Raw genomic sequence first — 22111 nt, forward strand, 5'->3', positions numbered from 1 at the left:
TTCAGATTAATGTAAACTAAACAAAACATTTTAATACACAATTTTTTTTAAACATTTTCTCATTGTTGAAGGACTGGTCTGTCTACTTGTATATGAAGCACAGCAATAAAACAAAAGGGTTTCTTTGTTGAAGACCAAGCAAATTTGACATTTTCCCTCTTTTATTCTTCAATTTTTCCTGCTTCTTAATAACAGGGAGGTTAGAAAAAAACCAATCGAGCATATCTTTAGTTTGGCTGCATCATTTTTCCATGTGGACTGCTTCCCAAAAATGAAACCAGATAATCTCCAGAAAACTTCAGCATGACATCTCAAAGTCCCCTTCTACAGGCATAGGCAGGAAGCCTGTAGCTGTCGTAAGTCGCTAGCGAACATCCGAGCCGCCCGTCCTCGCGAATCTGCGACGTAGGCCATCTCAACATCCATGACTGTCGTCCCATTTGGAGGTATAAACCAGCTACTTCCAGGAAACGCCACAAACAGCAAAATCACTTAATCCTACTTACATTGCCTATATTTCTTCAAGTCTTTCACTTTGGGTTTCTTCGATCTTCTGTCCTCTTTGGTAGAATTGGAAATAAAAGAAAGTCATTATTATTCAGATTAATGTACACAAATCAAAACATTTTAATACACAATTTTTTTTTAACATTTTCTCATTGTTGAAGGACTGGTCTGTCAACTTGTATATGAAGCACAGCAATAAAACAAAAGGGTTTCTTTGTTGAAGACCAAGCAAATTTGACATTTTCCCTCTCATATTCTTCAATTTTTCCTGCTTCTTAATAACAGGGAGGTTAGAAAAAAACAATCGAGCATATCTTTAGTTTGGCTGCATCATTTTTCCATGTGGACTGCTTCCCAAAAATGAAACCAGATAATCTCCAGAAAACTTCAGCATGACATCTCAAAGTCCCCTTCTACAGGCATAGGCAGGAAGCCTGTAGCTGTCATAGGTCGCTAGCGAACATCCGAGCCGCCCGTCCTCGCGAATCTGCGACGTAGGCCATCTCAACATCCATGACTGTCGTCCCATTTGGAGGTATAAACCAGCTACTTCCAGGAAACGCCACAAACAGCAAAATCACTTAATCCTACTTACATTGCCTATATTTCTTCAAGTCTTTCACTTTGGGTTTCTTCGATCTTCTGTCCTCTTTGGTAGAATTGGAAATAAAAGAAAGTCATTATTATTCAGATTAATGTACACAAATCAAAACATTTTAATACACAATTTATTTTTTAACATTTTCTCATTGTTGAAGGACTGGTCTGTCAACTTGTATATGAAGCACAGCAATAAAACAAAAGGGTTTCTTTGTTGAAGACCAAGCAAATTTGACATTTTCCCTCTCATATTCTTCAATTTTTCCTGCTTCTTAATAACAGGGAGGTTAGAAAAAACCAATCGAGCATATCTTTAGTTTGGCTGCATCATTTTTCCATGTGGACTGCTTCCCAAAAATGAAACCAGATAATCTCCAGAAAACTTCAGCATGACATCTCAAAGTCCCCTTCTACAGGCATAGGCAGGAAGCCTGTAGCTGTCGTAGGTCGCTAGCGAACATCCGAGCCGCCCGTCCTCGCGAATCTGCGACGTAGGCCATCTCAACATCCATGACTGTCGTCCCATTTGGAGGTATAAACCAGCTACTTCCAGGAAACGCCACAAACAGCAAAATCACTTAATCCTACTTACATTGCCTATATTTCTTCAAGTCTTTCACTTTGGGTTTCTTCGATTGGTAGAATTGGAAATAAAAGAAAGTCATTATTATTCAGATTAATGTACACAAATCAAAACATTTTAATACACAATTTTTTTTTAACATTTTCTCATTGTTGAAGGACTGGTCTGTCAACTTGTATATGAAGCACAGCAATAAAACAAAAGGGTTTCTTTGTTGAAGACCAAGCAAATTTGACATTTTCCCTCTTTGATTCTTCAATTTTTCCTGCTTCTTAATAACAGGGAGGTTAGAAAAAACCAATCGAGCATATCTTTAGTTTGGCTGCATCATTTTTCCATGTGGACTGCTTCCCAAAAATGAAACCAGATAATCTCCAGAAAACTTCAGCATGACATCTCAAAGTCCCCTTCTACAGGCATAGGCAGGAAGCCTGTAGCTGTCGTAGGTCGCTAGCGAACATCCGAGCCGCCCGTCCTCGCGAATCTGCGACGTAGGCCATCTCAACATCCATGACTGTCGTCCCATTTGGAGGTATAAACCAGCTACTTCCAGGAAACGCCACAAACAGCAAAATCACTTAATCCTACTTACATTGCCTATATTTCTTCAAGTCTTTCACTTTGGGTTTCTTCGATTGGTAGAATTGGAAATAAAAGAAAGTCATTATTATTCAGATTAATGTACACAAATCAAAACATTTTAATACACAATTTTTTTTTAACATTTTCTCATTGTTGAAGGACTGGTCTGTCAACTTGTATATGAAGCACAGCAATAAAACAAAAGGGTTTCTTTGTTGAAGACCAAGCAAATTTGACATTTTCCCTCTTTGATTCTTCAATTTTTCCTGCTTCTTAATAACAGGGAGGTTAGAAAAAACCAATCGAGCATATCTTTAGTTTGGCTGCATCATTTTTCCATGTGGACTGCTTCCCAAAAATGAAACCAGATAATCTCCAGAAAACTTCAGCATGACATCTCAAAGTCCCCTTCTACAGGCATAGGCAGGAAGCCTGTAGCTGTCGTAGGTCGCTAGCGAACATCCGAGCCGCCCGTCCTCGCGAATCTGCGACGTAGGCCATCTCAACATCCATGACTGTCGTCCCATTTGGAGGTATAAACCAGCTACTTCCAGGAAACGCCACAAACAGCAAAATCACTTAATCCTACTTACATTGCCTATATTTCTTCAAGTCTTTCACTTTGGGTTTCTTCGATCTTCTGTCCTCTTTGGTAGAATTGGAAATAAAAGAAAGTCATTATTATTCAGATTAATGTAAACTAAACAAAACATTTTAATACACAATTTTTTTTAAACATTTTCTCATTGTTGAAGGACTGGTCTGTCTACTTGTATATGAAGCACAGCAATAAAACAAAAGGGTTTCTATGTTGAAGACCAAGCAAATTTGACATTTTCCCTCTTTGATTCTTCAATTTTTCCTGCTTCTTAATAACAGGGAGGTTAGAAAAAACCAATCGAGCATATCTTTAGTTTGGCTGCATCATTTTTCCATGTGGACTGCTTCCCAAAAATGAAACCAGATAATCTCCAGAAAACTTCAGCATGACATCTCAAAGTCCCCTTCTACAGGCATAGGCAGGAAGCCTGTAGCTGTCGTAGGTCGCTAGCGAACATCCGAGCCGCCCGTCCTCGCGAATCTGCGACGTAGGCCATCTCAACATCCATGACTGTCGTCCCATTTGGAGGTATAAACCAGCTACTTCCAGGAAACGCCACAAACAGCAAAATCACTTAATCCTACTTACATTGCCTATATTTCTTCAAGTCTTTCACTTTGGGTTTCTTCGATCTTCTGTCCTCTTTGGTAGAATTGGAAATAAAAGAAAGTCATTATTATTCAGATTAATGTAAACTAAACAAAACATTTTAATACACAATTTTTTTTAAACATTTTCTCATTGTTGAAGGACTGGTCTGTCTACTTGTATATGAAGCACAGCAATAAAACAAAAGGGTTTCTATGTTGAAGACCAAGCAAATTTGACATTTTCCCTCTTTTATTCTTCAATTTTTCCTGCTTCTTAATAACAGGGAGGTTAGAAAAAACCAATCGAGCATATCTTTAGTTTGGCTGCATCATTTTTCCATGTGGACTGCTTCCCAAAAATGAAACCAGATAATCTCCAGAAAACTTCAGCATGACATCTCAAAGTCCCCTTCTACAGGCATAGGCAGGAAGCCTGTAGCTGTCGTAGGTCGCTAGCGAACATCGGAGCCGCCCGTCCTCGCGAATCTGCGACGTAGGCCATCTCAACATCCATGACTGTCGTCCCATTTGGAGGTATAAACCAGCTACTTCCAGGAAACGCCACAAACAGCAAAATCACTTAATCCTACTTACATTGCCTATATTTCTTCAAGTCTTTCACTTTGGGTTTCTTCGATCTTCTGTCCTCTTTGGTAGAATTGGAAATAAAAGAAAGTCATTATTATTCAGACTAATGTACACAAATCAAAACATTTTAATACACAATTTTTTTTTAACATTTTCTCATTGTTGAAGGACTGGTCTGTCAACTTGTATATGAAGCACAGCAATAAAACAAAAGGGTTTCTTTGTTGAAGACCAAGCAAATTTGACATTTTCCCTCTTTGATTCTTCAATTTTTCCTGCTTCTTAATAACAGGGAGGTTAGAAAAAACCAATCGAGCATATCTTTAGTTTGGCTGCATCATTTTTCCATGTGGACTGCTTCCCAAAAATGAAACCAGATAATCTCCAGAAAACTTCAGCATGACATCTCAAAGTCCCCTTCTACAGGCATAGGCAGGAAGCCTGTAGCTGTCGTAGGTCGCTAGCGAACATCCGAGCCGCCCGTCCTCGCGAATCTGCGACGTAGGCCATCTCAACATCCATGACTGTCGTCCCATTTGGAGGTATAAACCAGCTACTTCCAGGAAACGCCACAAACAGCAAAATCACTTAATCCTACTTACATTGCCTATATTTCTTCAAGTCTTTCACTTTGGGTTTCTTCGATCTTCTGTCCTCTTTGGTAGAATTGGAAATAAAAGAAAGTCATTATTATTCAGATTAATGTACACAAATCAAAACATTTTAATACACAATTTATTTTTTAACATTTTCTCATTGTTGAAGGACTGGTCTGTCAACTTGTATATGAAGCACAGCAATAAAACAAAAGGGTTTCTTTGTTGACGACCAAGCAAATTTGACATTTTCCCTCTCATATTCTTCAATTTTTCCTGCTTCTTAATAACAGGGAGGTTAGAAAAAACCAATCGAGCATATCTTTAGTTTGGCTGCATCATTTTTCCATGTGGACTGCTTCCCAAAAATGAAACCAGATAATCTCCAGAAAACTTCAGCATGACATCTCAAAGTCCCCTTCTACAGGCATAGGCAGGAAGCCTGTAGCTGTCGTAGGTCGCTAGCGAACATCCGAGCCGCCCGTCCTCGCGAATCTGCGACGTAGGCCATCTCAACATCCATGACTGTCGTCCCATTTGGAGGTATAAACCAGCTACTTCCAGGAAACGCCACAAACAGCAAAATCACTTAATCCTACTTACATTGCCTATATTTCTTCAAGTCTTTCACTTTGGGTTTCTTCGATCTTCTGTCCTCTTTGGTAGAATTGGAAATAAAAGAAAGTCATTATTATTCAGATTAATGTACACAAATCAAAACATTTTAATACACAATTTATTTTTTAACATTTTCTCATTGTTGAAGGACTGGTCTGTCAACTTGTATATGAAGCACAGCAATAAAACAAAAGGGTTTCTTTGTTGAAGACCAAGCAAATTTGACATTTTCCCTCTCATATTCTTCAATTTTTCCTGCTTCTTATTAACAGGGAGGTTAGAAAAAACCAATCGAGCATATCTTTAGTTTGGCTGCATCATTTTTCCATGTGGACTGCTTCCCAAAAATGAAACCAGATAATCTCCAGAAAACTTCAGCATGACATCTCAAAGTCCCCTTCTACAGGCATAGGCAGGAAGCCTGTAGCTGTCGTAGGTCGCTAGCGAACATCCGAGCCGCCTGTCCTCGCGAATCTGCGACGTAGGCCATCTCAACATCCATGACTGTCGTCCCATTTGGAGGTATAAACCAGCTACTTCCAGGAAACGCCACAAACAGCAAAATCACTTAATCCTACTTACATTGCCTATATTTCTTCAAGTCTTTCACTTTGGGTTTCTTCGATCTTCTGTCCTCTTTGGTAGACTTGGAAATAAAAGAAAGTCATTATTATTCAGATTAATGTAAACAAAACAAAACATTTTAATACACAATTTTTTTTAAACATTTTCTCATTGTTGAAGGACTGGTCTGTCTACTTGTATATGAAGCACAGCAATAAAACAAAAGGGTTTCTTTGTTGAAGACCAAGCAAATTTGACATTTTCCCTCTTTTATTCTTCAATTTTTCATGCTTCTTAATAACATGGAGGTTAGAAAAAACCAATCGAGCATATCTTTAGTTTGGCTGCATCATTTTTCCATGTGGACTGCTTCCCAAAAATGAAACCAGATAATCTCCAGAAAACTTCAGCATGACATCTCAAAGTCCCCTTCTACAGGCATAGGCAGGAAGCCTGTAGCTGTCATAGGTCGCTAGCGAACATCCGAGCCGCCCGTCCTCGCGAATCTGCGACGTAGGCCATCTCAACATCCATGACTGTTGTCCCATTTGGAGGTATAAACCAGCTACTTCCAGGAAACGCCACAAACAGCAAAATCACTTAATCCTGCTTACATTGCCTATATTTCTTCAAGTCTTTCACTTTGGGTTTCTTCAATCTTCTGTCCTCTTTGGTAGAATTGGAAAAAAAAGAAAGTCATTATTATTCAGATTAATGTACACAAATCAAAACATTTTAATACACAATTTTTTTTTAACATTTTCTCATTGTTGAAGGACTGGTCAGTCAACTTGTATATGAAGCACAGCAATAAAACAAAAGGGTTTCTTTGTTGAAGACCAAGCAAATTTGACATTTTCCCTCTCTTATTCTTCAATTTTTCCTGCTTCTTAATAACATGGAGGTTAGAAAAAAACAATCGAGCATATCTTTAGTTTGGCTGCATCATTTTTCCATGTGGACTGCTTCCCAAAAATGAAACCAGATAATCTCCAGAAAACTTCAGCATGACATCTCAAAGTCCCCTTCTACAGGCATAGGCAGGAAGCCTGTAGGTGTCGTAGGTCGCTAGCGAACATCCGAGCCGCCCGTCCTCGCGAATCTGCGACGTAGGCCATCTCAACATCCATGACTGTCGTCCCATTTAGAGGTATAAACAGCTACTTCCAGGAAACGCCACAAACACAGCAAAATCACTTAATCCTACTTACATTGCCTATATTTCTTCAAGTCTTTCACTTTGGGTTTCTTCGATCTTCTGTCCTCTTTGGTAGAATTGGAAATAAAAGAAAGTCATTATTATTCAGATTAATGTACACAAATCAAAACATTTTAATACACAATTTTTTTTTAACATTTTCTCATTGTTGAAGGACTGGTCTGTCAACTTGTATATGAAGCACAGCAATAAAACAAAAGGGTTTCTTTGTTGAAGACCAAGCAAATTTGACATTTTCCCTCTCTTATTCTTCAATTTTTCCTGCTTCTTAATAACATGGAGGTTAGAAAAAAACAATCAAGCATATCTTTAGTTTGGCTGCATCATTTTTCCATGTGGACTGCTTCCCAAAAATGAAACCAGATAATCTCCAGAAAACTTCAGCATGACATCTCAAAGTCCCCTTCTACAGGCATAGGCAGGAAGCCTGTAGCTGTCGTAGGTCGCTAGCGAACATCCGAGCCGCCTGTCCTCGCGAATCTGCGACGTAGGCCATCTCAACATCCATGACTGTCGTCCCATTTGGAGGTATAAACCAGCTACTTCCAGGAAACGCCACAAACAGCAAAATCACTTAATCCTACTTACATTGCCTATATTTCTTCAAGTCTTTCACTTTGGGTTTCTTCGATCTTCTGTCCTCTTTGGTAGAATTGGAAATAAAAGAAAGTCATTATTATTCAGATTAATGTACACAAATCAAAACATTTTAATACACAATTTTTTTTAAACATTTTCTCATTGTTGAAGGACTGGTCTGTCAACTTGTATATGAATATATGAAGCACAGCAATAAAACAAAAGGGTTTCTTTGTTGAAGACCAAGCAAATTTGACATTTTCCCTCTTTTATTCTTCAATTTTTCCTGCTTCTTAATAACAGGGAGGTTAGAAAAAAACCAATCGAGCATATCTTTAGTTTGGCTGCATCATTTTTCCATGTGGACTGCTTCCCAAAAATGAAACCAGATAATCTCCAGAAAACTTCAGCATGACATCTCAAAGTCCCCTTCTACAGGCATAGGCAGGAAGCCTGTAGCTGTCGTAAGTCGCTAGCGAACATCCGAGCCGCCCGTCCTCGCGAATCTGCGACGTAGGCCATCTCAACATCCATGACTGTCGTCCCATTTGGAGGTATAAACCAGCTACTTCCAGGAAACGCCACAAACAGCAAAATCACTTAATCCTACTTACATTGCCTATATTTCTTCAAGTCTTTCACTTTGGGTTTCTTCGATCTTCTGTCCTCTTTGGTAGAATTGGAAATAAAAGAAAGTCATTATTATTCAGATTAATGTACACAAATCAAAACATTTTAATACACAATTTTTTTTAAACATTTTCTCATTGTTGAAGGACTGGTCTGTCAACTTGTATATGAAGCACAGCAATAAAACAAAAGGGTTTCTTTGTTGAAGACCAAGCAAATTTGACATTTTCCCTCTTTTATTCTTCAATTTTTCCTGCTTCTTAATAACATGGAGGTTAGAAAAAACCAATCGAGCATATCTTTAGTTTGGCTGCATCATTTTTCCATGTGGACTGCTTCCCAAAAATGAAACCAGATAATCTCCAGAAAACTTCAGCATGACATCTCAAAGTCCCCTTCTACAGGCATAGGCAGGAAGCCTGTAGCTGTCGTAGGTCGCTAGCGAACATCCGAGCCGCCCGTCCTCGCGAATCTGCGACGTTGGCCATCTCAACATCCATGACTGTCGTCCCATTTAGAGGTATAAACAGCTACTTCCAGGAAACGCCACAAACACAGCAAAATCACTTAATCCTACTTACATTGCCTATATTTCTTCAAGTCTTTCACTTTGGGTTTCTTCGATCTTCTGTCCTCTTTGGTAGAATTGGAAATAAAAGAAAGTCATTATTATTCAGATTAATGTACACAAATCAAAACATTTTAATACACAATTTTTTTTTAACATTTTCTCATTGTTGAAGGACTGGTCTGTCAACTTGTATATGAAGCACAGCAATAAAACAAAAGGGTTTCTTTGTTGAAGACCAAGCAAATTTGACATTTTCCCTCTTTTATTCTTCAATTTTTCCTGCTTCTTAATAACATGGAGGTTAGACAAAAACAATCGAGCATATCTTTAGTTTGGCTGCATCATTTTTCCATGTGGACTGCTTCCCAAAAATGAAACCAGATAATCTCCAGAAAACTTCAGCATGACATCTCAAAGTCCCCTTCTACAGGCATAGGCAGGAAGCCTGTAGCTGTCGTAGGTCGCTAGCGAACATCCGAGCCGCCCGTCCTCGCGAATCTGCGACGTAGGCCATCTCAACATCCATGACTGTCGTCCCATTTGGAGGTATAAACCAGCTACTTCCAGGAAACGCCACAAACAGCAAAATCACTTAATCCTACTTACATTGCCTATATTTCTTCAAGTCTTTCACTTTGGGTTTCTTCGATCTTCTGTCCTCTTTGGTAGAATTGGAAATAAAAGAAAGTCATTATTATTCAGATTAATGTACACAAATCAAAACATTTTAATACACAATTTTTTTTTAACATTTTCTCATTGTTGAAGGACTGGTCTGTCAACTTGTATATGAAGCACAGCAATAAAACAAAAGGGTTTCTTTGTTGAAGACCAAGCAAATTTGACATTTTCCCTCTTTTATTCTTCAATTTTTCCTGCTTCTTAATAACAGGGAGGTTAGAAAAAACCAATTGAGCATATCTTTAGTTTGGCTGCATCATTTTTCCATGTGGACTGCTTCCCAAAAATGAAACCAGATAATCTCCAGAAAACTTCAGCATGACATCTCAAAGTCCCCTTCTACAGGCATAGGCAGGAAGCCTGTAGCTGTCGTAGGTCGCTAGCTAACATCCAAGCCGCCCGTCCTCGCGAATCTGCGATGTAGGCCATCTCAACATCCATGACTGTCGTCCCATTTGGAGGTATAAACCAGCTACTTCCAGGAAACACCACAAACAGCAAAATCACTTAATCCTACTTACATTGCCTATATTTCTTCAAGTCTTTCACTTTGGGTTTCTTCGATCTTCTGTCCTCTTTGGTAGAATTGGAAATAAAAGAAAGTCATTATTATTCAGATTAATGTACACAAATCAAAACATTTTAATACACAATTTTTTTTTAACATTTTCTCATTGTTGAAGGACTGGTCTGTCAACTTGTATATGAAGCACAGCAATAAAACAAAAGGGTTTCTTTGTTGAAGACCAAGCAAATTTGACATTTTCCCTCTTTTATTCTTCAATTTTTCCTGCTTCTTAATAACATGGAGGTTAGAAAAAACCAATCGAGCATATCTTTAGTTTGGCTGCATCATTTTTCCATGTGGACTGCTTCCCAAAAATGAAACCAGATAATCTCCAGAAAACTTCAGCATGACATCTCAAAGTCCCCTTCTACAGGCATAGGCAGGAAGCCTGTAGCTGTCGTAGGTCGCTAGCGAACATCCGAGCCGCCCGTCCTCGCGAATCTGCGACGTTGGCCATCTCAACATCCATGACTGTCGTCCCATTTAGAGGTATAAACAGCTACTTCCAGGAAACGCCACAAACACAGCAAAATCACTTAATCCTACTTACATTGCCTATATTTCTTCAAGTCTTTCACTTTGGGTTTCTTCGATCTTCTGTCCTCTTTGGTAGAATTGGAAATAAAAGAAAGTCATTATTATTCAGATTAATGTACACAAATCAAAACATTTTAATACACAATTTTTTTTTAACATTTTCTCATTGTTGAAGGACTGGTCTGTCAACTTGTATATGAAGCACAGCAATAAAACAAAAGGGTTTCTTTGTTGAAGACCAAGCAAATTTGACATTTTCCCTCTCTTATTCTTCAATTTTTCCTGCTTCTTAATAACATGGAGGTTAGAAAAAAACAATCGAGCATATCTTTAGTTTGGCTGCATCATTTTTCCATGTGGACTGCTTCCCAAAAATGAAACCAGATAATCTCCAGAAAACTTCAGCATGACATCTCAAAGTCCCCTTCTACAGGCATAGGCAGGAAGCCTGTAGCTGTCGTAGGTCGCTAGCGAACATCCGAGCCGCCTGTCCTCGCGAATCTGCGACGTAGGCCATCTCAACATCCATGACTGTCGTCCCATTTGGAGGTATAAACCAGCTACTTCCAGGAAACGCCACAAACAGCAAAATCACTTAATCCTACTTACATTGCCTATATTTCTTCAAGTCTTTCACTTTGGGTTTCTTCGATCTTCTGTCCTCTCTGGTAGAATTGGAAATAAAAGAAAGTCATTATTATTCAGATTAATGTACACAAATCAAAACATTTTAATACACAATTTATTTTTTAACATTTTCTCATTGTTGAAGGACTGGTCTGTCAACTTGTATATGAAGCACAGCAATAAAACAAAAGGGTTTCTTTGTTGAAGACCAAGCAAATTTGACATTTTCCCTCTCATATTCTTCAATTTTTCCTGCTTCTTAATAACAGGGAGGTTAGAAAAAACCAATCGAGCATATCTTTAGTTTGGCTGCATCATTTTTCCATGTGGACTGCTTCCCAAAAATGAAACCAGATAATCTCCAGAAAACTTCAGCATGACATCTCAAAGTCCCCTTCTACAGGCATAGGCAGGAAGCCTGTAGCTGTCGTAGGTCGCTAGCGAACATCCGAGCCGCCCGTCCTCGCGAATCTGCGACGTAGGCCATCTCAACATCCATGACTGTCGTCCCATTTGGAGGTATAAACCAGCTACTTCCAGGAAACGCCACAAACAGCAAAATCACTTAATCCTACTTACATTGCCTATATTTCTTCAAGTCTTTCACTTTGGGTTTCTTCGATCTTCTGTCCTCTTTGGTAGAATTGGAAATAAAAGAAAGTCATTATTATTCAGATTAATGTACACAAATCAAAACATTTTAATACACAATTTTTTTTAAACATTTTCTCATTGTTGAAGGACTGGTCTGTCTACTTGTATATGAAGCACAGCAATAAAACAAAAGGGTTTCTTTGTTGAAGACCAAGCAAATTTGACATTTTCCCTCTTTTATTCTTCAATTTTTCCTGCTTCTTAATAACATGGAGGTTAGAAAAAAACAATCGAGCATATCTTTAGTTTGGCTGCATCATTTTTCCATGTGGACTGCTTCCCAAAAATGAAACCAGATAATCTCCAGAAAACTTCAGCATGACATCTCAAAGTCCCCTTCTACAGGCATAGGCAGGAAGCCTGTAGCTGTCGTAGGTCGCTAGCGAACATCCGAGCCGCCCGTCCTCGCGAATCTGCGACGTAGGCCATCTCAACATCCATGACTGTCGTCCCATTTGGAGGTATAAACCAGCTACTTCCAGGAAACGCCACAAACAGCAAAATCACTTAATCCTACTTACATTGCCTATATTTCTTCAAGTCTTTCACTTTGGGTTTCTTCGATCTTCTGTCCTCTTTGGTAGAATTGGAAATAAAAGAAAGTCATTATTATTCAGATTAATGTACACAAATCAAAACATTTTAATACACAATTTTTTTTTAACATTTTCTCATTGTTGAAGGACTGGTCTGTCAACTTGTATATGAAGCACAGCAATAAAACAAAAGGGTTTCTTTGTTGAAGACCAAGCAAATTTGACATTTTCCCTCTTTTATTCTTCAATTTTTCCTGCTTCTTAATAACAGGGAGGTTAGAAAAAACCAATTGAGCATATCTTTAGTTTGGCTGCATCATTTTTCCATGTGGACTGCTTCCCAAAAATGAAACCAGATAATCTCCAGAAAACTTCAGCATGACATCTCAAAGTCCCCTTCTACAGGCATAGGCAGGAAGCCTGTAGCTGTCGTAGGTCGCTAGCGAACATCCGAGCCGCCCGTCCTCGCGAATCTGCGACGTAGGCCATCTCAACATCCATGACTGTCGTCCCATTTAGAGGTATAAACAGCTACTTCCAGGAAACGCCACAAACAGCAAAATCACTTAATCCTACTTACATTGCCTATATTTCTTCAAGTCTTTCACTTTGGGTTTCTTCGATCTTCTGTCCTCTTTGGTAGAATTGGAAATAAAAGAAAGTCATTATTATTCAGATTAATGTAAACAAAACAAAACATTTTAATACACAATTTTTTTTAAACATTTTCTCATTGTTGAAGGACTGGTCTGTCTACTTGTATATGAAGCACAGCAATAAAACAAAAGGGTTTCTTTGTTGAAGACCAAGCAAATTTGACATTTTCCCTCTTTTATTCTTCAATTTTTCCTGCTTCTTAATAACATGGAGGTTAGAAAAAACCAATCGAGCATATCTTTAGTTTGGCTGCATCATTTTTCCATGTGGACTGCTTCCCAAAAATGAAACCAGATAATCTCCAGAAAACTTCAGCATGACATCTCAAAGTCCCCTTCTACAGGCATAGGCAGGAAGCCTGTAGCTGTCGTAGGTCGCTAGCGAACATCCGAGCCGCCCGTCCTCGCGAATCTGCGACGTAGGCCATCTCAACATCCATGACTGTCGTCCCATTTAGAGGTATAAACAGCTACTTCCAGGAAACGCCACAAACAGCAAAATCACTTAATCCTACTTACATTGCCTATATTTCTTCAAGTCTTTCACTTTGGGTTTCTTCGATCTTCTGTCCTCTTTGGTAGAATTGGAAATAAAAGAAAGTCATTATTATTCAGATTAATGTAAACAAAACAAAACATTTTAATACACAATTTTTTTTAAACATTTTCTCATTGTTGAAGGACTGGTCTGTCTACTTGTATATGAAGCACAGCAATAAAACAAAAGGGTTTCTTTGTTGAAGACCAAGCAAATTTGACATTTTCCCTCTTTTATTCTTCAATTTTTCCTGCTTCTTAATAACATGGAGGTTAGAAAAAACCAATCGAGCATATCTTTAGTTTGGCTGCATCATTTTTCCATGTGGACTGCTTCCCAAAAATGAAACCAGATAATCTCCAGAAAACTTCAGCATGACATCTCAAAGTCCCCTTCTACAGGCATAGGCAGGAAGCCTGTAGCTGTCGTAGGTCACTAGCGAACATCCGAGCTGCCCGTCCTCGCGAATCTGCGACGTAGGCCATCTCAACATCCATGACTGTCATCCCATTTGGAGGTATAAACCAGCTACTTCCAGGAAACGCCACAAACAGCAAAATCACTTAATCCTACTTACATTGCCTATATTTCTTCAAGTCTTTCACTTTGGGTTTCTTCGATCTTCTGTCCTCTTTGGTAGAATTGGAAATAAAAGAAAGTCATTATTATTCAGATTAATGTACACAAATCAAAACATTTTAATACACAATTTTTTTTTAACATTTTCTCATTGTTGAAGGACTGGTCTGTCAACTTGTATATGAAGCACAGCAATAAAACAAAAGGGTTTCTATGTTGAAGACCAAGCAAATTTGACATTTTCCCTCTCTTATTCTTCAATTTTTCCTGCTTCTTAATAACATGGAGGTTAGAAAAAAACAATCGAGCATATCTTTAGTTTGGCTGCATCATTTTTCCATGTGGACTGCTTCCCAAAAATGAAACCAGATAATCTCCAGAAAACTTCAGCATGACATCTCAAAGTCCCCTTCTACAGGCATAGGCAGGAAGCCTGTAGCTGTCGTAGGTCGCTAGCGAACATCCGAGCCGCCCGTCCTCGCGAATCTGCGACGTAGGCCATCTCAACATCCATGACTGTCGTCCCATTTGGAGGTATAAACCAGCTACTTCCAGGAAACGCCACAAACAGCAAAATCACTTAATCCTACTTACATTGCCTATATTTCTTCAAGTCTTTCACTTTGGGTTTCTTCGATCTTCTGTCCTCTTTGGTAGAATTGGAAATAAAAGAAAGTCATTATTATTCAGATTAATGTACACAAATCAAAACATTTTAATACACAATTTTTTTTTAACATTTTCTCATTGTTGAAGGACTGGTCTGTCAACTTGTATATGAAGCACAGCAATAAAACAAAAGGGTTTCTTTGTTGAAGACCAAGCAAATTTGACCTTTTCCCTCTCTTATTCTTCAATTTTTCCTGCTTCTTAATAACATGGAGGTTAGAAAAAAACAATCGAGCATATCTTTAGTTTGGCTGCATCATTTTTCCATGTGGACTGCTTCCCAAAAATGAAACCAGATAATCTCCAGAAAACTTCAGCATGACATCTCAAAGTCCCCTTCTACAGGCATAGGCAGGAAGCCTGTAGCTGTCGTAGGTCGCTAGCGAACATCCGAGCCGCCCGTCCTCGCGAATCTGCGACGTAGGCCATCTCAACATCCATGACTGTCGTCCCATTTGGAGGTATAAACCAGCTACTTCCAGGAAACGCCACAAACAGCAAAATCACTTAATCCTACTTACATTGCCTATATTTCTTCAAGTCTTTCACTTTGGGTTTCTTCGATCTTCTGTCCTCTTTGGTAGAATTGGAAATAAAAGAAAGTCATTATTATTCAGATTAATGTACACAAATCAAAACATTTTAATACACAATTTTTTTTTAACATTTTCTCATTGTTGAAGGACTGGTCTGTCAACTTGTATATGAAGCACAGCAATAAAACAAAAGGGTTTCTTTGTTGAAGACCAAGCAAATTTGACATTTTCCCTCTTTTATTCTTCAATTTTTCCTGCTTCTTAATAACATGGAGGTTAGAAAAAACCAATCGAGCATATCTTTAGTTTGGCTGCATCATTTTTCCATGTGGACTGCTTCCCAAAAATGAAACCAGATAATCTCCAGAAAACTTCAGCATGACATCTCAAAGTCCCCTTCTACAGGCATAGGCAGGAAGCCTGTAGCTGTCGTAGGTCGCTAGCAAACATCCGAGCCGCCCGTCCTCGCGAATCTGCGACGTTGGCCATCTCAACATCCATGACTGTCGTCCCATTCGGAGGTATAAACCAGCTACTTCCAGGAAACGCCACAAACAGCAAAATCACTTAATCCTACTTACATTGCCTATATTTCTTCAAGTCTTTCACTTTGGGTTTCTTCGATCTTCTGTCCTCTTTGGTAGAATTGGAAATAAAAGAAAGTCATTATTATTCAGATTAATGTACACAAAACAAAACATTTTAATACACAATTTTTTTAAAACATTTTCTCATTGTTGAAGGACTGGTCTGTCAACTTGTATATGAAGCACAGCAATAAAACAAAAGGGTTTCTTTGTTGAAGACCAAGCAAATTTGACATTTTCTCTCTCTTATTCTTCAATTTTTCCTGCTTCTTAATAACAGGGAGGTTAGAAAGAACCAGCAAAATCACTTAATCCTGGATATGCATGGCTGACAAGGGAACATGAATGGTCAGATTTACAGGGACTTAGTGTTACCTGACATTGTTGTTCCACATTTTGATGGCCATCCACTTGCTGATCTTCCCCTGTACATGGACGATAATGCCAGACCGCAGAGCGAGAATTGTGACAGCTTACAAGCAGCAAGAGTCTATTGACAGAATCTTTTGGACGGCCATGTCTCCTGATATAAACCCAATCGAGCATGTGTGGGATGCAATTGGACAAAATCTTAACTGCCGGAACCCAGCTTGTCGAAATCTCCAAGAGTGACGAGCAGCAATAGTTTTGGAATGGCAGATATTTCCAGTGACTTGAAAATTTGAAACGCCTGGTCCACAGTATGAGACGCCGTGTAAGATAACTTTACCGGTAGCGGGCGGATACACATCATATTGATGCGAAATTTAATGTAGACATTATCAGGTCCTTTGACTTTATGCTATGCTAATTGTGCACATATTAAATTTTGTTTAACAATAAAATTTTGTTGTCAAAGTGAAACTTTTTTGTTGCCGTAACAAGTTGCAATTTTGACAGTATTTCAAACATAAATTTAGAGTACCAAAAGTTTAAAAAGACCTTTTTAAAATTTGACCTAAATTTTGTTATGATTCATAATTTAACAAAAGTATAACACTTTTTAGTTAACTTTTGAGTTTTTTAGATTAAAAGGTGTTGTTAAATATCATTGGTGTTAAATATAGGGTGGTGCTTAACTTTTGGCGGACTGTATATATAGCAGTTTGACAAACACTAATTTTGATCATTGAGAAGCTCAACATTCCCCTAACAACACAATATCATTAAAACGTTTAGCTGATTTTACAGAGTTATCTCCCTGTAGTGTTAGGTACCTCCTTAATGCACTATAATATTTGGTCTTTTCAATCTCAATTGCTATCAAATATCAAATGTATATCATTTCAAAATTACATAAAAAGATGCCTTTGAATAACACACACCATATCCTGAAAAACAAGATACCACTGAACTATCCATAGAACAAAAGCAAGAAACACAATAAAAACTGACCAATCAGAACTAGCTCAGAAAACAACTATGTTAATTGTTAATTGTTAGAAAAGACTTTGCACTTGAAGCACAATGTATTTCTGAAATGATCATTTGATATTTGTATTGTCAATGGCAAATTGTTTTCAAATTAAGATAAATATTTTGTTGCAAAATTCTACTATTAAGGTGGTACATCTGACCTTAGAAACAGAGGTACTCCTTAAATAACGTCTGGTTTTCTGGAAATCTTAAATGAGTATAATGTGGAGCGCATTTATGCTGAAATTTAATGCAAACGGATAGACAAGTGAATTTTGGCTCAAGTTGCATGAATTGGTCAAAACAAATTTCTCTTGCACCAAAAGTTTCATTTCTGCAAATTTGTTAGTTAAATTTTAAAAGTAAACAATGACATCAAAAGCACTGTTTTGTGTTAGAGTAGGCCTTCTTTTACATATGTTCTAAATTTGAGGGAGTAACTAGTGGTCTGACGCCTTCATTACACGAAGGAGATATACTCTGTAATAAACAGCTGAACGTTTTAATCACATTCTTCAGTTGAAGAAATATTTAAAGCTTCTCAATGATAAAAAATAGTCTTTGTCAAACTCCTAAATATCAAATGAAATTTTTCTGATAAAGTGTGTGGCATAACATTTTTGAGATTTTTATATTTTTGTCAGAGTCATTAAAGAAAATATTTTGTCAAAATTTTATGAAAATTAAAAGAGAAAAATTTATTTTATTCGATCAAGCTGTTTAAATCGGTAGAATTGGAATAAAATAAACAAAAGTGCTCCTTTGTTGTAGACCAAGTGAATTTGACTATTTCCTTTTCTTATTCTTCTATTTTTTAATGCCTGATTTTCTCAACATCCATGACTGTCATCTCATTTGGATGAAACGAGCTACTTCAAGGAAACGCCACAAGCAGCAAAATCATTTAATCGTACTTACATTCCCTATATTTCTTCAAGTCTTTCACTTTCTGCTGCTTTTTCTGTCCTCAATATTTTTAAAACCTTTTCTCATTGTTGAAGTACTTATCTGCAAACATGAATATCAAAAGATATAAACAATTCATCAAATTAATTGAATGGAAGAATATTTGGAGTGTGAATGAGTAAAAGATTAAATCATTTTATAAAAACACAAAGTCATATTAAACATTTTAATATAAAACATTCTAGTACTTCAAATATTATAAAGTTACAATAAAAGTAAAAGACGTAACTTTAGTATTTGAATAATACAGAACTCTGAAACTACATATTTTAGATGTAGTTGTATATTTTATTTAATTGGTGAAATAGTCCTGCCACTGGACTTGTGAATGTTATATTTGTATGTATTCAGGATATGGATTAATACCTTGTCAAGTTGTCATATGAATAGTGCTCACATTTTAATATACACAGCACTGTGATATTTCCAGCTAATACACTGACCTTTGTACCATATTATACATGGTAAGCATTGTGTTCTATGTTGTCTATTTGTAATGTCTGTACTGTCTATGTTTTTCTCAAGTAATTGTCTGTTTATGTGAAGTGTAGTTTATGTAATATATTTATGTTGGTCAGAATTTGTATACTTTATTTACAAATATATTTATAAAATGGACAACTCATTAATAGATTTGAGATGTGTATATAAAATCATTAATTATTATGAGATACATATGAGTATTTTATTGGAAAGTTAACCAAAGAGTTAGATTTGTGTGCTTTAAGGACTTATTTCAGTATATAGATATTCAATGGAATAAGTATGAATATATATATATATATATATACAATTACTGTCTCTTGGTGAGGTAAATGTGTGGTTTTATTGACTTTTGAAAAACTGATATTCACTGAGGCCAACGGTAATGGAAAATATTTACCAAAACCAATTGTACATCAAACGTTTTTTTACCAAAATTATACATGTAAAAGCATGCGACGTTCTGCACGGTGAATATCCTTTTTCCACAGGTGAATATGCTTATTTATTCAAAATCCCATTCAAATAGAAAAACCTTCTAATATTTTATCAATATGGAATAATTGTAGTTATTCCCCTTTGCCCATATCTATATTAATACTAAAATTACGGTCCAATTTGTCAGCCGTCATCACGTAAAAACGATGAATCAAAGAATTCAACTTTATATACAACTAATATAGAACAAAGGTGTAGATTGAAAATTACACCACTCCAGGCCCTTTTGTTTTCTACGTAATTAATATTGCCAATAATTAAGAAGTTCTGGGTCCAGTCCGATACCGATACCAATAGTATATTCACCTGTTACTTATTACCTTATCTGTACGTTCTGCATCTGACAGGCGCACCACAAAACGATGTATTCAGGATTAATATGCTATATACATGGGTCGTATAATCACAGGGTTGACACAACTAAATTGTCAAATTGTTACCTATTGTAGTATTTTAATCAGCAAGACTTTCTAAGATAACAACACAAATACTAAAAATCTGTACTAAAAATAAGGCGTATAGGTACAGTTTTCAATTTGTTAGCGGGCATGACGTAAAACAGCGAATTAAAGAATTCAACTTTATTTATAACTAATTTAGGACAATGCTGTTGATTATAAAGTACACCATTACTGGACCTTTTGTTTTCCAAATAATTAATATTAGTACCAATAATTGATAAGTTCCAGTTCGACAGGTTCAAACAGAAAGATTTGAAAGCAGAGAAAACTGTGTATCTTATAATCGGCATGACTTAATTTACCTGATGACAATACTAATCCTTAAATAAGGCTTGCGCATACTTATATACTTTAATTTAGTCACGGACCCACGATATCACGGGTGTGTTCTAGTGTTATATGTACTGTCTTGTCATGTGAATATTTATTATTTGTTATTAAATGTTGTAGGGTCTTAAATATTGTGTATTAAAAGAACAGATACCTAGATTAGTTTTCGTTGTATTTGACCAGAAAATACCCCGTTACAAGACAGTAACAAGTGTATTATGATATTTCTCCACTCAAGACAGTTAAGTTTTAATATTTAAAGCGTGAGTCTTGCCGAGCTGTTTAAATAATTGAAATTTAACTGTTCAGAGGGGAGGAATATCGTTATAAAAGAGTTATAGAGGTGGAATCTTGTTTCTCTTTTGATTTTTATCCTTCCTTTTAAAAGATTAGAGGAAAGCTGTGTACTTTTGATGTGAGGTCACCAGGCATTGTCGCCTTTTTTGTGACATCACAATAAGAAAATTCAGAAGAAAGCAAGTAAATTCAACGTCACAATTAGATTTCAACCAATCATTTGCAGCTAACAGATTTTTCACTCGTGAGGAGAAATATTTTTCTCACACCGGTCAGGAAATGTGAAAATGGCACAAAAATTAGAGAAAAGTCCATTGGCACTGTGTGTTTAAAGTTTTGATTTTTTTTTTTAACTTTCTTCCTAGCCTTGATTATAATTAAACTTGGACTGAAGCTTGTTAATTATGATCAAAAACTAGTATCTAGAAGGAAATTTTGTAAAAATTTATTTCCTGTTTTTCCTGTTATTCCTTATACAAATATAATATATATACATATATCAGTATATGGACTTTCTTCCTTTACGTTATCATACAGTATGTAGTTTTATCGCTATTTTGTGCATTTTTCCTTTGATCTTTTTTTGTGATAATTTTCATATCATGCTACTCGCTTGAGATGGAAAATTATTGCTAGAAACTAAGCATGCACGTGGCGTTGCTAACGAAATTGACAACGTCATCATAGGGAAAATAGCGATAAAAAGATTTTCATTGTTCATCTCAACTCGATTGCCTTTCTCACTTTCACCGTCCCAGCTCAAGCAAGAAAATTAATCTTGTTGAGATGATCACCGATAATCTATAAAAACAGGTTCAGGACAACCCTCCAAATAAGCGATATCCCTAAAATGAGGGACTGTTCTTCATACACTATTTGTCTAGATATTCACCTCAAGTCATATTCCCCAAATACATAACAATCCCTCATTTGACTTATCATTTCATCATGTTCATACTGTTAAAAACTAAATTTTCTAAAAATGTTTTTTTTTAGGAAAAAACTACACAAATTCATAGAAAATGGAACAACTCTCTCAAGTAAATCAAGATAGGGATAATCATCTTTTGGAGAATTTGCAGCATTTCTCATGAATGTGTCATTATAAGAAAAAAACTCAGTTTGATAAGAAAATTTAGTTTTTAGCACTACCAAATGATTACTTAAAAATGAAGGATAGTTACTCATTTGGGGAACAGTTCCCCATTTGATGGGTTGTCCTCCACCTGTTAAACAAAATTTAAAATTTAAATATCATCATTTACATGTATACCGGTCTACTCGATTCCCATATTAGCCCATTTAAATATGGCATCTTTAATTTTCGCATATTTGATCATTTAACTTTCATCGACAGGAGTTATTACTTGAGATGAATATCAGGGCTGATAACAATAAGACATAACCTAGTCATAAACAGGAGGTATATATCATAATTATATATATGAATATTTACTCGCTCTCGTCAATCAATGATCATCAAGCTATAAACATTCATAATATCGGTTAACATTAAATTACACAGTGATATGGCCATTTTGTGTCATTAGCGAAAGAATAAGACTTACCTGACTGATAATATAATGAATTTCCAACCACAAAGTCAAGTTATTAAATCGTAAAAACGTAAAAAGGGGTTTTAGATTTTTTCGCAGTTCCATGGATCATGACTCCCGGCCTTGACA

At 36.7% G+C, this 22111-nt stretch overlaps 1 long non-coding RNA gene across 2 annotated transcripts in view; it reads right to left on the minus strand.

Annotated features, from left to right (window-relative positions):
* LOC134715198 (uncharacterized) overlaps nt 1–22111 on the minus strand; it is a 57346-nt gene extending 35235 nt beyond the window's left edge. For both annotated transcript variants that reach the window (XR_010106633.1, XR_010106632.1), the window contains exons 1-2: nt 21995–22111; nt 18310–18399 (exon numbers count right to left, since the gene is read on the minus strand). This is a non-coding gene — a long non-coding RNA (uncharacterized LOC134715198). The remainder of the gene's footprint in view (nt 1–18309; nt 18400–21994) is intronic.

Source organism: Mytilus trossulus, chromosome 4, assembly GCF_036588685.1.
Source record: "Mytilus trossulus isolate FHL-02 chromosome 4, PNRI_Mtr1.1.1.hap1, whole genome shotgun sequence".
NCBI lineage: Eukaryota > Metazoa > Mollusca > Bivalvia > Mytilida > Mytilidae > Mytilus > Mytilus trossulus.